We start from the raw sequence: 16,853 nt of genomic DNA, 5'->3' as shown, positions 1-16,853 counted from the left end.
ATCCCTCCGGGGGGTGATTTCTCACTTTCTGTCTGTCTGTCTCTCTCTGTCTTTCTGGCGAGTGCATGCGCCTTATAGTGAAAACCTCTCCAAAAAAAAAAAAAAAAAAAAAACCCTGGGTTGTTTTTTGAAAAAAAAAAAAAAAAAGAAAGACCTGTGTTGATTTTTTTCTTTTAAAGATAATAGTACCCTTTTAATATCTAGTTTCGAAAGTATTGACTGATATTCATTAAGCACTTATGATTACTAACTGTGATTTTGCCACTACATGAAGGAAATTAGCTGCTGCTCTTCTGACTCATGATTATTTAAAACCTAAAAAGAAAAGACAACTAAGGTCAGTCCCATAGCACAGAGGTTAAGCATTGTGTTTTGGGTGTCTGATCCCACATGGCAAATCACAGTTTGAATCCTGGCCCAGGGTGGCTTGACAAACATTAAGTGCAAGTATGTGTGTTCCTAAAATCCTGACATGATGGACAAATGGAGGAGAAGGGATTGCAGTGTGACCGTACCTCACTGGGGGATGTCTCTCTCTCACACGTGCTTGCTTTCTTTCTCTTTCTCTCTCTGGAGAGTGCATGTACCCTTTGGCAAGTAAAATAAAATAAAATAATAAAGAAATAAAATAATAAGGAAAACACATAAAGAAAAAAAGACACATCATCTCCACTCACTAACAAATGTAGACGAGAAATGAGGAAGCGAGTCATGGCATAGGTGGTGAGCTGGACTCCTAGATAGTCTCTGGCCTACCAGGGGTCGCTATTACACATACTTCTCTTTTACCCCATACAGAGTGGGGAAAAATATGTGGGGACTTCAAAAATTTTGTGGTAAATGAAATTAAAACATGACTTTATTTTGGTGCAACAAATTTGAAATATGTGCATAGTTTATAGATACTATGCAATTTCCATAAATTTTTTGAAGACCTCAGATATATGATTACTTTAAAACTGGCCCTCTTGGTTGGTGGAGAGGTGAAGGTGGGTGTAGCATTTAACGGCCTGGTCTAGTTTCAGAGTCACATGTTGAGAATCATCTGTGAATATCCCACCTGAGGTTTATAGTTTGAAGAGTTAAAGCCCAAAGTCATAAAATTAACAATCTCTCAAATGTTAAGTTACCATTTGCTGTGCAGCAATTTACACCAAAACTTGGTGGTTGAAAAAAATGAATATTTATTATTTCACACTTTCTGTGGGTCAGGAATTCAGGAACAACTTAACTGGCTGGTTTGACTCAGGATCTCTCAGAAGGTTGCTCAGAATGTGGCAGTCATATGAAATCTTGATTGGGCTGGATGATCCTAGGTTGAGTTGGCGCACTCAAGGGACCATTAACAGAAAGCGCTTTCCATGTGGCCCTTTCTGTAGGTTACCTAAGTGTCCTCATGGCATGGCAGCTAATTTTCCCCAGAGCAAGCAATCAAGAGCGAGGAGGAAGCCTCAATGCTTTTATAACCTTGTCTCCTAACTTCCTCACTCTCACATCTGCCTTGTTCTGTTTCTTAAGAACAAATCTTTAAAAAAAATTTTTTTCTTAAGCATTATTTATTTAATTTTATTTATTATTATTACTGCTATTTTTAGTTTGCTATAGACCACATGTGAGAGAGAGAGAGAAAGAGAGAGAGAGAAAGGAAGTGAGAAAGCAAGCTGCCAGGTCTGGGACTCAGACTGTGGTTGACCATGTGGGAGTCCAGCACCTTAACCACCATGCCATTTGCTGGCCCCAGGAACAAATCTTCAAGTCCAGCCCACACTGGGGGGTGAAGGAGGGGGAGATTAGGCCAAGAAAAGAATATCAGAAAATTTGTGGACAAAATTTTAAACCATCACATATCATTTATTTTCTTTGTGGGGAATGTTAAAACAAATCACAGACATAATAGCATTTCATCTGCTAATACTTTACTATATACTTTTCTTTTTTTTTTTAAGTTTTTTTCCATAGGGCACATGTGCTTTCCAGAGTAAGGCAGAGTCAGAGAGAGGGAAAGTGAGAAATCACCTCCCGGGGGGATGGCCATGCCACAATCCCCTTTCCTTCATTCTCCTCCTGGGATTTTGAGCATGTAAGTACATATGCCTAGCATAATTTTCAAGCTGCTAGGTCTGGGACTTGAACCACAGTTGGCCATGTGGGAGTCCAACACCTCAACCACCATACCACCTGCTGGCCTTTTACTTTTAAAGCAAGACCACCACCATACCATTGCTAATACATCTAACAAAATTTGTAATAATTTCTTAATGTCTTTAAAATCAGTTTGTTTTCAATTCTAAGATTGTAAATTAAGAGATTTTGCATAACATTCAGATTTTTGTCTTATTTTCTTAAAATAAAAAGATTACACTAGTCTTACATTTTCATATGGTCATGAGTCACTCAAGATGGTATAAGGACTCTTCAATTTGCCATGACCCCATCATACCCTCTCATATTACACATGAGGCACTTATTTAACACATTTACGTTACCTACTGGGGTGATTTATGCATTTGAGTTTAAATGCTTGTCTAGATCTAATAAGGCTGAAAAATATGGTAATGGGGTTGTGGAAGGAAGAAGCCTGACCCCTAGTGTGAGTTGGATCCCAGAAACATGGGAAATAAGAGTGTATGAGTTTTCTTAGAGTAGCAACAACCTTGTATCTCACCTATGTAGGGACTGTGGATGATGGGGTAGCTATGGCACAAGGTTTTAGAAGATTTGGTAGACAGAGGCTGACACCGAAAATGTAGAACCACAGGCAGAACCAGATACTTCTGAGAGCATCATGGATCACCCACAATGGATTGAAGCTCAGCGTTGTATTCCTATATTCCTAGGACTATGTGAGTCCTAGGTCTGGTACATCTAATTGTACATCTGGTACATCCATGAAAAATAATGACATGAAACTCTTATCCAACTTTATCAAGAAGGGAGACTTTAATCACATTTCATTTAATGTATAAAACTAAAGTTATTTTTTGCATTCCATAGAAATATAAGTTCTTGGGATGTTTGGAGAGTCCCTGCAAATAGAAGAAAAGGCCTTCATAATCACTTTGAAGGAAGATTGAAAAGGTGGGCTCTACTGAATTATGGATATAAATACTAGAGGAAAATGCCCATTCATTTTGGGTCTGATAATAAATCCACAGTTGCATTTTAATACAAATATGGCTATTCTCCAACTTGAAAATGCTTGTTTGCTCATACAAGCTTTTTGGAGCTCAGAATATATTATGAAATGTGTATATTTGGTCTTTGTCTCTATTTCTTAGCATACAACACTTCAAATCCTTGGGATCTCAGTGATAAGCACCTCTTGTATACTAATGAGATGACTTGTGGATGACAGCGCTCAGGCTGCTTCACAGAAAAGACCAAGGCAGAATTAGAAGGTTGGGACTTTTCTGCCCCCACCCCTCAACCTCCAGAGAGGAGAAGCAAAAGGTTGAGTTGAGCAATGGTCAATGATTCAATCAATCATGCCTACACAAAAAATATCCATCAAAAACCCAAGAAGACTGAGTTTGAGAGCTTCTAGGTAGCTGAACACTCAGAGTCCTGGAGGACAGTGTGCCAGGAAAGGGCATGGGACCTCCATATCCTTTCCCCCATGCTTTATTTCCGACTCCACATGTAAGTGAGAATATGCTGTATTAACCTGTTTGTGCTGTAACTGAGCCTTAAGAGAACCAAAGTGACTCTGTAATGTACTGTCTTAGAGTCCATCTTAATAGAGTAAACTGTAGGAAATCAATCTTTAACTTCTTTTTTTCACTTCCCTCACAATAAGTCTTTCAGAATCTAACCTTTTACCTCCTTTACAGTAGATCAAGCCTAATACTTAACTAATTATTGTTAACAATAAACATGTTGAATCTTTACAGATACCAGATTATGGAGACAGGGAAGGAAAAAACTCAACCAGTACTCTTCCATATGGCTGGCTGGGAGGGTTTTACCAGTTTAAGCATTGCAAAGCCACATGTTCCTTAACCAGGATCTAAGAGTTGTCTGGACTGACTCCATTTTGCTTCTGCTGCTTTATTAATCATTGCTTATCTTTAAGTCCTTTGCAAAGAATTAAAACCTCTAATTCCACCCTACTTGCCCAAATCTAAAACTGCCCAAGCAATGATTGCTCTCCTGACACTAGCAGGTCTCTTTGTGATCCTGCCTGAAGACAATGGCCAAGACTTGTGATTCTGCACCAAGACAATGAATAACTTGTCCTTTGCTTTTGGGCATACCTGCTCACTGATCCCTTTCCTATTTAAGTTTCGTATCTTGTCCAGGACAACAGAGATGGCTATGGACTCCGATCTGCTCTTTTTCTCTGATGTTGGTCTCGCCGAACAAATTCCTTTCCTTATTCACTAACTAGGTCTCTCAAGACTGACATTTTCTGAGTGATGGGTGGCATGGACTTGATTTCTGATGGTCTGATTTGGGCATTTTTGTCCATTCCAGCATCAGTGCCTGATTTATTTCACTTACCATAATGTTTTCCAATTCCATCCATGTTATCACTAAAGTCAGAATTTTCTTTGATAAAGAAAAGGCTAAATAGTATTCCATCATTTGTGTATTTCTTTATTTTCATTCTTTGGTTAATGGGCACCTTGATTGATTACATAACTTGGCTATTGTGAACAGTACTGCAATGAACACAGGGGTGCAGGCATCTCTTTGACAAATTGATTTCAAATCTTTTGAGTAAATATCCAGAAGTGGAATTGCAGAATGATGTGAAAATTCTATTTTTTTTTTTGGAGAAACTCCATACATTTTCCATAATAGCTATACTAATTCATGTTTCCATCAACAGTATATGAGGGTTTCCTTCACATTCTTGCCAACAGTTGTTACCTTTCATCTTTTTTATAAAAGCTATCTTGACAGGTATGAAGATGCTGCTATTTGAAAGTATGGATCTTTTATAATACAGCTCTTTTTATGCCAGGCATCACCTATATTCATTCTCCAGTAGGCTCTTGTACAATGTACAAGTAGCATCGCTCTTCATCTTCTTTGTCCATGATCTCTGCAAGACACTGACATGTCCATTTGTATCTCCTGGTAGTCTCTAATGGCATGACAAAATGTAGCCTAGACTTTACTACTGCTCATCTGCTTTCACTCCTATCCCTCCACAATCCATTCTTTGCATAGTGATCAAAACAGTCTTTCCAAAATGCAAATCTGATCATTCCGTCCCATGAGTAAAATCTTTAATGATTTCCCATTTTTCCCAGGATCAAGTTCAGAACCTGAGCTTAGACCTAACAGGCTGCTGCTTGCACGGGCTGCCCCCTCACCATCTTAATCAGGCTCATGCTCATTCTTCAACTTTGAGCTCACAAGTCATTTTCTCAGGAAGACCTCTGACCATCATATCCTGCACTCTGCTCTCCTAACTCCCGGACTACCTCCTCTCAGTACTAACTGCAAGGCTAACTGTCTAGGTATTCAGATAGGATTTTCTTAATTTGTCTAATGTATCTCCTCCACCAGGCAATAAATCCAGAATCACATTAACTAACCTAGCATGGAGCTTTCTGGTACATAAGTCATGCTCATTAAATGTCTGCCCAGTGAGACTTAGGGCCATACATTTTTGCCTTTTCCATTATAAAACATACTGTTCTCCAATATTAAAGACTTTTCATTGTTTTTTTGTTGTTGTTGTCATTTGTTTTTTTTCTGTTTGACAGGGAGTATTAATAGTTTAGTGGACAAGTTAGCTTCATGTTTAAAAATCATTGCTGTGAGCCAGAATTTTCTGCATTTGAAATCTTACTACTAGTTGTGTAATATTGAGGAAGTAGTATAACTTCTCCATGACTCAGTTTCCTCATCTATAAAGAGGGTGGAGGCATGGCGGACAATAATAGCACCTACTTTGTGGGGCTATTTGGTAAGTAAATCATGATGTATGAAGTGCTTAGAACAGAACCTGGCACATGGTCAGTACATGCAATACTTTAGCAATTCTTCCTATTTACTCCTAGTATTGTACAAAATAAGTTATTATCCCCACTTGTCAAACGAAGAAACTGGATGCCTAAAAATTACTTTCTTTAATAGCTTCATCTGTTCATGCAATAAAAAGAAAGAAAGAGAAGAAAGAAGAAAGAAAAAGAAAAACACCTTCAGAGGAATAAAGAATGTTCTCACGCTCTTGAGAGTTGGGACTTGGAGAATATGGGGGCTTGGCAAGATAAAGACAATAAATCAAAGAAACAGAGGAAGTTTCAAGCAGTTTCAGACTGCGGACTTGGCCATCCCTCCTTCATGTTAATATAACGAAACTTAGCGTGTCCATGAGAAGCCCTAAGTGGGAGGACAGACGCACTTCCCACTGAACTGCAGGGAGATGGGAGCAAAGGAACCAAACGTGACTTGGAGCAGCAGGAACTCGCATCTCCAGGTTGCTGCAAGAAGTAGGAGCAGGGGCTCCCAACCTTTTCTGAAACGCCTCAGGAACTCTGCCAGTACTTCCAAGGGCATTGCCATGTCCCTCATCCTAATTAATTTAAGTTTAAAAACAAAAACAAAAACCTATGCCATGTATCCCATGTGAGAGGATGTGGATGTCAAAGGAAATTAAACAAAAAGGTTGTGAATCACTGCAGTGGACAATCTTCCTGAAGAGAGGAGTCCTGCATCAGACTTTTAAGAAGACATCTGGCAGGGATGGGAATATTCTTAGCAGCCTATTCATAATGGCCCCAAACAAGAAACAACCTGACTATCTATCTTTAATAGAGCAGACATACAAGGGGTCTTTAAACGTCATGGAAAATGCATAATATGAAAAACCTACGCAGGGATTTCAAAAATTTTTTGCACCAAAGAAAACTTATACTTCGATTCCACTTTTCCATGAACTTTCTTGAAGTCCTCATATATAAACTGTGGTTTAGTCACAGAATGAAATACTATCTAGCAATGAGAACAAATGAACCACATCTGTATTCAACAGTAGGAATGAACCTTGCAAATATAATATTGACACAAAGAAACCCTAAATTTAAAAATAAAAGCGATGCTCATTTCATGTAAGTCCAAAACCAGGCAACACTCCTCTGGGCCAGGATGTCCAAGTGAAGGCAGGGGCGGGATCGGGGAGCAAGGAGTCTTCTGTCCTGTTTCTGGAACTGGGTGCTGGCCACTCACATGTGTTCATGTTGTGAAGTCAACTGACCTATGTGCTTACATGTGTGCAATGAGCATGTGTCTCATTTCAGTCCTCCCTTCATTCCCTCCCACCTCAATGATCTGGGGTCAAGTTAGCCCCGGGGTAAGCAGATGGCTCTAGCCTACTGGATCATTAGAAGCTGGGGATGATCAAATGAGGCTGCTTCAGAGGCCAGAAGCCATGTGAGTAGGGCTCATTTTTCTGTGGTACTTGTTCTAAGTGGTGGGTCACTACTTAGGCCTCTCGTTGGTTTTTCTCCTCGTCCTTTATTCAGTCCTGGGGGCTTGCAGCCCATTCTCTCTATTCCAGTGGTCTCTGTAATATGGCATGCAGTTTGGGGATTTCCCGAGAGGTGAGACCATATCCCTCTCTATCCACGTGTCTCCTCACACAGCTCCAGCATGCACATTCATTCCCTTTGCTCAGTCAGGATGCAGGTAAGCCAGGAGCTAGCTGAAGCAATAGTAGCCTGATTTGAAATCTCTCCTGCAAACTCTAATAGCAGGGACTTGGGAGTTTCAGCCTGTGACACCCAGTGGGTGATGTGAAAAGTGTTCCATCGTGACTTTTCTTATGATTGGCAGCACAGGAAAAGGGGGCAAGTCTCTTCTGTGAACCTGGCAGGCAGGATTACAGCAAGTATCTGGAGAACAGCTTGGCACAGGCAGAGCTGAGAATCCCCTAACTGGCTCCGTGGGAGGCGTCAGATCCGGACAGCTCGCTGTCCCACGAAACCAATGCTGTCCCACGAAACCAAAGCTGCCCAGACTGGCGAGGGACATGTCTCTGACCAGGCTGTTGCTGGGCGGGTCAGCTGGTTGGAGAAAACAACAGGGCCTCAACGTGACAGTCCCCACATTCTGCAGACTTGAAAGGGAAATCCTTTGGATTCTGACTGGACTCCTGGGGCTCAGCCCTGGCCTTGCCCTGAGGCTGCAAAGAGGAATCAAAATATGGAAAGGGCTGTGCTTTGCTCTGATTGGTTCTGCAGGTGATCAGAGCTGGTTTTGTTCCTTCAAGGATTCTGCAGCCTGAGCTGCTTTGTTCCTTCACTTCCCCTGACTTCCTCCTCTGACTGCTGCCACAGAAGCTGGTCCCCCTTGTCCTGCCCCTCACAGGCCCTCACCTCATCCCTTGTCTTCCCCTTTCCTATTGTGACTGTCAGCTGCGGGCTTTCTTAGCTTCACAGTCACCAAGGGGTTTGTCTGGACACCACCATCCCTCTGCAAGACTCGAGTCCTGCTCCTTCCCCTCACTCTCCTGCTCTTCCCTCTCTTAGATTTCCATTGTCATATTCTGTCACAGAGAAAGCCAGCAGAGGACCAAGAGACTAGGGCTGGAATCAGGACCCAGTGGACATTTAGGTTGCTGCCCCTGCTGTGTGTGACTCTGAGCAAAGCACTGAGGCTGTGTCTGGTTGTTGGTGTTGTCATCTGTGAATGGGGCAGGTCACTCATGCCAGAAATCCATGGGTTGTGCCCATATTGGCGTCATGGGGCATGCAGAGTAAGACTCTGCCCTGGCTCTTGCAAACTTACCAGATAACAATGTCTTTATGTTTTCTCTGACACATACACACATTTCTAGAGATAAATGGATAGACAGATAATAGATAGAAGGAAAACCCTTATAATAAAAATTTATCTCATCAACCATGGTGCTCAATGAAAATTTTATGTAGATTCTGAGTCAGAACCTTTCTTTCTCTGACCTCTTTTTAATTGTTCCTTGCAATCAGGTGTAATTTTCCACCCCATTTTTTCACGATTGAGTGAAACAAGGAAGTAGCTCAAGGCTGGTTTTTGTTTTGCAGCCACAAAGGTCCCCATAAGTGCTGGTTCCCATTGGTGGTGAAATGGTCTTAATCAGATGAATGAAGGGCACAGGAACACGACACATCAGAGACTTCTAAGTCGAGTTGCCTAAGTGCAGCTAACCCTAAGCAGAGCTCATGCCAGCTCCCCGGACTCGCACAGGACCTTGTTGGTAAAGGATAATCCCTTCATTTTCTCTGCCTCTCTTTTTCTAAAAATCGTGGCTGACTTATCCAGGACCTATGCTGTTTCACAGTAGTTTAAAAACAAATTAGAAATCTCTTTTCAGTTTTCCTGGAGGTGACTAGTTGCTTGAGGCCTGGGAATGCAGGGGACCGGACAGTATAAACAGTAGCTCTGAGAGCTGTGTCTGGCAGCACCGTGCACGTCAGTGCTTTTCCTTTTTCGTCCATCAGCAAAGATGGAAGCTGGATTTGGCCCATTGCATAAAGCTCAGTGACCAGTGCATAAATCTGCTATTCGATCCTGGAAGAACTCTCAGGATCTAGAGTCAGCTGAGGAATTGCAGCAATGCTGGTGTTTCAAGGGCCTAGGGAAAGCCAGACGTCCTGGCCACGACGCCCTGTCTTCCAGGTTGCAGGTTTGCCTCGGTTAGCACAGCAGACCACACGTTCCCGTGCTCAGAGTCGACACGACATGATTTGTTCCCTTTTGGCTGTGTCGGTTCTGCAAACCAGATACCAGAGGCTGCAGGCGCGGGAGAGCCTGCCTTTCTGGAACACCATTTGTTTGGACAGGACAGGCCACTAAGGCGTTTTCATCTCTTTAAAGCTCCCAGGGCAGAGAGCATATTTGAGGAATTCCTTTTTTCAAAGATTTTTTTTTTTTTTTTTTTGCCCCTTCCAACATTTTGTTTAAGAGAAAATGAGATGTCTATCTTCTGTTTCCTTATTTTTTTTCAGGAAAGCAAAGGGTTGTTGACTTCCTCCCTCTCCCCTCCCTTCCTTCCTTCTTCCCGAAGGTACTCATCTGAGAAAAAGAGAACGAAGTATTGTTCCTGTTCTCTTTCTTAAGTCATTTGAAACACTGTCCCTGTGAGTTCTTTAAGTTCCCTGCAATCTGTACACAAGAGAAAGAGGGAGAGAGAGAGAGGGGGAGAGAGACAGAAAGAGCAAAGGATCAGGTAAAGCAGTGAGGCTGCTGCAGCCATTCAGACCTCAGGAGCTGGTAAGTCATCCATGCAACCATTTCTACTTCCATTTCAGTGTCCCTGGGATGGATGCTGCTGTGGGCATCTTCAGCAGAAGCGACCTTACTGGGTGTAGTCCTTAATCAAAGGACTGATGGATGGTCCAGAATTTGATCTTCTACTTTTATTTATTTTTTTCTTTTAAGAGAATACTGATGCTTTGCAGAGCTCAGGCTGACAGAACTGGAATTAGAATTGCATTGGGGCTAAGGAGGACAGTGCGTGAAATCTGAGTGTTGGCACAGATAAGGTGGCTGGGTTTACCACGAGCCATTGGCATGTGTGATATGTCCCAGTGGAGAATTCACTCGTTTAGCACTGTGTCCTGGAGCCTTATCAGGGTGTCTTAAGAGTTGTAGTTTGCTCTGGAGTTTTTGTTACATGTTGTCTAGGTTGAGGTGCCTTCTCTTATTCTTTTCTTTCCACTCAACTCCCCCCAGATGAGAACTATTCATCTGTGACTGCTAATTCTATATCACTGAAGAAGGAGGGTAAAAATACGAACAGAATGTCACTTTGAAATAGTACTGCGTGTAGGGGGCTTATGTGTTCAGAGTCCACGTGTGGGCTGAATGTAAATTTGTTATTTACTGCCAATGGATGATGTCATTTACTGCTTGAAAGAAGGCAAAGATTTGGGGGCATGTAGCTTTAGTTTTGGAAACAAGATGCGACTAGAATGGGAGGATTACAATTGATCACTTGTGTCAGTAGGAGTGCAGAACTAAACTATTGATGCAATTGAAAAAGCACTTACCTAGCATGTGGATTTCCAACAACAAAGAAAAATAGAACCTAGCAAGCTAGTCAAGCATATTCACACAATTCGTTTTTAAGTCTAGCTTGCTTCAATTAGATTTGTCAGAAAGGATAATGTTACCAAGATTTCATCATGACAAGCCATGAAGGAGGCAAGATTATGGTGTCAAAAATAGGTCAGCACTGTCCTCCAAAAGACTGTATCTATTTACTAATATTAATAATTTAATTCAGAGATGTGCTGAATGGGTGGAAGGCAATAGCCCTGCATACTTTTTAAAATATTAATTTTAATGAAATTTACTGTGATTAAAGTCACCGGGAATGTGAAGAATATGATAAAAATAACCGGCTCTCATTTTAAAATTACTTTGACCAGACTCTGTTTTAACCACAACCAAGTAATTAATCTTTATTTAAAACTGAGCCAAGATCTTAAGAAGGATGAGAAATTATGATAGAACTGGACTGTTATGTAGGTTTTGTTCCATTAGTCAGAACTCTTTTTCTTCTCCTTTCCCCACCCCCCACCCCAAGATTCTTTCCTTTAGGAGCACCAGAAAATGAGCAATGTGAAAGAGACACGTTCTGGCTTATGGATGCAAATTTAGTTTAATACAGTTGAGAGTGGCTTCCAGCTCACTAGCCATGACCCTCGCCACCCCATCACAGGTTGTCGGGTTTGAAGGTAGCCAGCACTAATTGTCTTGGGTATTTTGCATCATTTATCAGCAATTGAGACAACAGAAGAAAACTCAGGGCTGCGCTCTTGACTTGCTTCTTTCGGTTTCATTTCTCCTCGATAAAATATTTAATTTTGTGCCCAACTAAAATAGCAGCATGGGACACACTCTAGTTTGGGTTATTAAATGAAAGGTGTGACACATTATAAAGCAAAATGGATGCAAATTTAGTTTAATACAATTGAGAGTGGCTTCCAGCTCACTAGCCATGACCCTCGCCACCCCATCACAGGTTGTCGGGTTTGAAGGTAGCCAGCACTAGTTGTCTTGGGTATTTTGCATCATTTATCAGCAATTGAGACAACAGAAGAAAACTCAGGGCTGCGCTCTTGACTTGCTTCTTTCGGTTTCATTTCTCCTCGATAAAATATTTAATTTTGTGCCCAACTAAAATAGCAGCATGGGACACACTCTAGTTTGGGTTATTAAATGAAAGGTGTGACACATTATAAAGCAAAGAACAGCAGAGTCACCCTGACTACAGGCAAGTAAGGCAAAGAGCGGGTTGGACAATGGCTCAGAAAACAGACCCACTTCCAGCAGGCGTCTTCACTGTGGTTGGGAAGGGCTGAGGACATGCTATTTTGTTTAAAATATACATATACTCAATATTTCCATTTAAATCGTTAAGTCATTGCTGTGAGAATATCTGTCGGATACTGGAGGGAGGGAGTTACCTGAAGGAAAAGGCCATTCCAGAGTTGAATCTAAGTCACCGCTGCACTATCTTTACTCAAGTCCCCGGAATGAGTTGGCATTTGTGGAAACTTCCAGTGTGTGAGTCTTCTTCAGGGTCATCAGAGGCTCTTCTGTTGTATCAGTAGGGGAATTCCAGTTTGGAATGATCCAGAGCTTGACACATATGAGAGCTCATTAGCTAATTTATGCCAAAATTTTACACAGAACTCAATTACAAATTTGTCATAGAGATTTTAAGCTGTGTTGGGATATGTGTCCAGCAGGTCTGTGTGCTGGGCTGGGAGTCAAATTACAGTGCGAGAATACCAAAAACACAGGTTCTGTTGCTGTACATATTTGGGCTTGAATTCCAACTTGGCCACTTACTGATTGTGGGCCTTAGGCCAGGTACTTATCCTTGCTAAGTCTCAGTGCCCCGCAACGTGAAACTGCATCACCATAACGGAGTCGTTATGAGGATTAAATAAAATTATTGATATAAAGCAGTTAACGTAACGCTTGGCAACTAGTGGGGTCAATAATGTCGGTTGTAACTTTTTAAGAGTCGTATATTAATACTTGGGAGTACTGTATTTTCTTGTATATAAAGAATAGAATAAGTTGCCTATAATTTGTGTCGTTATTCCTGTTCAATGCTATACCAAGAATCGATGAGAACAAAATGTATTCCTTATAGCTCTAGAATTGGCACACGTTGAGTGAAACTAGTCTGAATCCCCAATTCATGTAAAATAGCACTTTAGCCTTGTTGAATGCCAGCTGTAGTCAATACAGCTCAGTGCAGGGGAAAGGTCGCCTTGGGGTAAAGGTTTTCAACTTGGACAAATGTGCGAAGAGACTTTAATTATGCTGGAGACACTTCATTCTCCCTTTCACCCACTTCCCCAAGCTCTTAAATGCTGTCTTGTTGGTGACCTTTTCCCTGGCGAGGGAGGGTTATAGATATTTTTTTGGCGATCATCATGGCTGTTCCATGACTCAGTCAGAGAGAAAAGGACTTAAAATGATACTTTCTACCCCAACTCAGGGCAGCGCACACTCAGAGTTCCCTCTACTCAAATGTTCTGGCAGTGAGCCACTCACCTTCACGATGATAAATGCATATCACCGTGTGTGTGTGTGTCTGTGTGTGTGTGTGTGTGTGTGTGTGTGCATGCATGTGTATTTGTATGTGTATGCGTGGTGAGTGATTGATACAACTGCTATTTTTCTCTTATTCTGAACTTTAAAACCTATGTGCCCTTTAATTTGTGAAATAATAATGATATTTTTGCTTAGGTGTTAGTTAAACATTTTACTTTCCAAAAGTAAAACACCCAACAGCAAAAGCAACCAAAAATCTACCACCAGCAACCAAAAACTTTGAGATCCTTTTGTAGGAATAAGACGCTCTGATACAACAGAGACTTGTTTAGCCACTTAACCTTGAAAACAAATTGAGTTGTTTTGTACAAATGTGCAAGAGGGGCCTTCTAATGTGGCTTGGTGTGTTAGGAAAAAACCAGATAGGTGGCTATAACACCTTTCTCCTGATCCAGTCTTTACCACTCTCTACATGTGTGACTTGACAGTTTTCTTTACATTTCTAGGCCTCAGTTTTTTTGTTTGTGAAATGATGGGAATAGACTAAATCAGTGATTTTCAAGGAGGTCTGTGTATGTGAGTATGAATCCAGAATTCACCTAAGGGGCTTGTTTACACTCCCCTCCTGCCCTGCCCACTGCACTGGATGATATATGAGATTCTGTCACTGACATCCTGTGATTCTCTAAAACGGATAGTTGGCGTCTTGCTCCATCTTCATCAGGATGGCATTGACATTAACAATAAATGCATGTTCTGAGAGTCATGCTTTTCAAAAGAATTCCTACCCACATTGGGTGTTCTCTCTGGAAGTTGGTTTTGAAAACATTGATTGCTATCCTAAAAGCTATTGGTATTATAGGATAAAAAAATGTTCTCACTAGTCAAGCAGCCTGGTACTTGCTAATATTCTATAGTCATACATTAACCATAAAAAGTTGATTACTTAGATCTATAGATACTGTGATTCTGCATGACTATCATTTTTTATTTATATATTTCTATGCTATTTGCCTTGTATAGTGAGCATGTATTCCTACTTTAATCAGTAAAAATACTGATATTAATGCACAAATTAATGGGCATGTAGGTTTTAAGTTTACTTTAAAAGAATATTAGTAGGTTTGATCTCGTAAGGTATTTTGTTTTATTTCGTTTTGACCTTTTTACAATGGCTAGTGTGCTGAGCTTATTTTAAAAGTTAGATTCTTGGTGGCTCAGTGGTAACGCAACTGGCTGCATATGGGAAGGTCATTGATTCCCATCCTTAGACCTCCCTGCACATGCTGTGATCCAGGCTGGCTGAGGGTGGGAGAGGACTGTGGCACAAAGATTCTATTGGGGATGCCTGCCTCTCTATCTTTCTCTGTGTATCTCTACCTCATGAAAGAAATGAATAGATAAAACACTTTTTAAAAAGTTCTATCTTTATCCCTAAGTTAATCGTGACACAAGAAGATTGATAATGGTGTTTGAAAAACCAGCACTCGTTAGTTGTGTTAAATCTATTTTAATTATAAGGAAAATATGTAGCTTGTAGAAAAGTTGTTCTGATTTTCCCAGTTTAGTTTCTAACTAAATCACCTGATGTTTTTTCTTTTATGCTTATATGCCAAATGAAATAAAGCAGCAACGGACACCGGTCTCCATCAGATAGGAACATGGCGACAACAAATATTTTTGATGAGCAACAGCTAGCCTAATGTAAATTGTTCTTTTTGACAGTTCAATTACCAAACATATTTACATAAAGCAATGGTAGGCAGGTGAAAGTATAAGAACATGTGTTCATAAGAAGTACTACATATGGGGTTACTGGGAAAGTTTTGATTCATTTTTACATAGAAAAATACGTCATGACTCTTTCTGTGACCTAATAAGATGTAAGTTCACTAGAAAGTGAGCACCCTGAGGACAGGGACTTGCTTTGTTCACTGCCGGATGCCCAGGGCTTAGACTAGCACATCGCATATAATAGATGTACGATAAATACGCATTGAATGGATAAATTAGTTAAGAAGTAGGCTGTTGAGTGAAATATGCTATATTCATATAATACCAAATGAAGCAACTAATGAGTAAAAAAGGTAGCCATACTTTTGTGGGGTCAGGACCGCCAGCTTGACAGATTTATTTTTCATCTGAATTGACTAGAGTTACACAGGCTTGTTCTGTCCTTATGTGCCTGGGGCGGCTGCATGTATATTAAAATGTCATCGTGGCAAGTGCCCCCACCCACTTGTTCATGGGACATAAACATTTATCAGACACAGAAAAAGGCTTCTGGTTGCATTTCGTTTTCCATTTGTTTTCTGGGCAGATGATGGGTTAGCAAATTGTTTTTGGCAAGAGGGAGAATGGCCATTTGTTTTTCCTTGACTAAGAGAGCTGGGATCCAGGATTCGGCCTTTTAGGCAGCACTCAGTGCCCTCTGGTTTGTTACAGACAAGGCTGTAAGTCCAAGGTGAAGGGATGTCACTGGAGTTAAATTTACAAAACCCCATGGGTGAATGCAGAGAGAAAAATGTGATCTTCTCAAGCACAGTGCCCTTCTCTTTATTTAATTGAAGGCAATGGAGGCAAATAACCACATAATAGATTGAGACTCTTGTACACTTATTTGGTAAGTTAAAGTGATAAATATAAATGCTTAATAATAAAGGGGTATGGGATGATGCTTATTATAGTTAATGACATTGGGGTCCAAAGTTTCTGCTATTTGTAATAGAAATTGGAAAAGTTCCCTTTATGCACATTGATAAAGTCTGTCTCTTTAGGGCCAAGTACCAGGGGTGCACACAAGCAATTCTGGTCCAAGCTCCTATTTTCCTTCAATATATTCCAGCCTCTCTTTGACTTCATTCTGTGATGGATCTCTGATACTAAATGGGAGAATGAATAACAACAGTAGCACCAGTCCCTCTACCTACAATATTCGTAGAGGAGTCATTACTGGGTCTAGGGCCTACTATCTCACTTAACCTACTATTTTGAAAGGTAGGTTGCTTTATTTTCTTCATGTAAAGAGATGAAGAAAAGCAATCACCTTTTTTTTTTCTTTTCCTACTTGTTTTAATTGCCAGAGGGCAATTGCTTGCCAGAGAGACAAGAGGGAGAGAGAGAAAGCATCCCCTTGGATGTTTTTCAAGCTACCAGGGCCAGTATTTGAACCATAGTCACCCACATGGGATCCAGCTCTTTTAACCACTAGGCTTCAGGGCCCAGCCCAGAAATTACCTTGTTTAACAGATAAGCTAGAGAAAGTCAGTGATTCGCACAAGTCATTGTATTGATGTTGCTTGTTTTCGGGTTTTGTATGAAGGAGGAAATGTCATCTGTAG

General features: G+C 40.9%; 1 protein-coding gene across 1 annotated transcript in view; it reads left to right on the top strand.

The window, feature by feature from the left end:
* The first annotated feature begins 10,045 nt into the window (after window positions 1-10,045).
* Window positions 10,046-16,853, top strand: part of ZNF366 (zinc finger protein 366) — a 74,750-nt gene continuing 67,942 nt past the window's right edge. Inside the window, exon 1 of the mRNA XM_006168345.3 lies at window positions 10,046-10,206. The gene's annotated coding sequence lies outside the window, so the exon portion shown is untranslated. The remainder of the gene's footprint in view (window positions 10,207-16,853) is intronic.

The sequence above is a fragment of the Tupaia chinensis genome, unplaced genomic scaffold (assembly GCF_000334495.1).
Source record: "Tupaia chinensis unplaced genomic scaffold, TupChi_1.0 Scaffold145717_1, whole genome shotgun sequence".
In the NCBI taxonomy this organism is placed as follows: Eukaryota; Metazoa; Chordata; class Mammalia; order Scandentia; family Tupaiidae; genus Tupaia; species Tupaia belangeri.
This window is presented reverse-complemented; position numbering and strand designations above follow the sequence as displayed.